This window comes from Penaeus monodon, chromosome 30 (assembly GCF_015228065.2).
Source record: "Penaeus monodon isolate SGIC_2016 chromosome 30, NSTDA_Pmon_1, whole genome shotgun sequence".
NCBI classification, from domain to species: Eukaryota; Metazoa; Arthropoda; class Malacostraca; order Decapoda; family Penaeidae; genus Penaeus; species Penaeus monodon.
In genome coordinates, this window is record NC_051415.1 from 13,321,702 (window position 1) to 13,321,956 (window position 255).

Here is a 255-nt window from a genome sequence, read left to right on the forward strand (position 1 = left end):
TAATATGACGAAATCTTTTCACAGAAATTGTACTCACCACGCATAAGACTTGAAGAGAAAACTTATCTGGTATGTTTAGGGCTGTTGAATGTATCAGGCATCGAGATGTGGGATTCATATAACCCGGCCTCAAAATGCCAGGTTTCCTAAACAAATCCATCCTGCTGACAATCTTCCACCATGCTTGGGATCTGTAAAATAAATTCGTCTGTATATTTCAAAAGCACTACTTATTAATGTGACAGGCACCTAGTC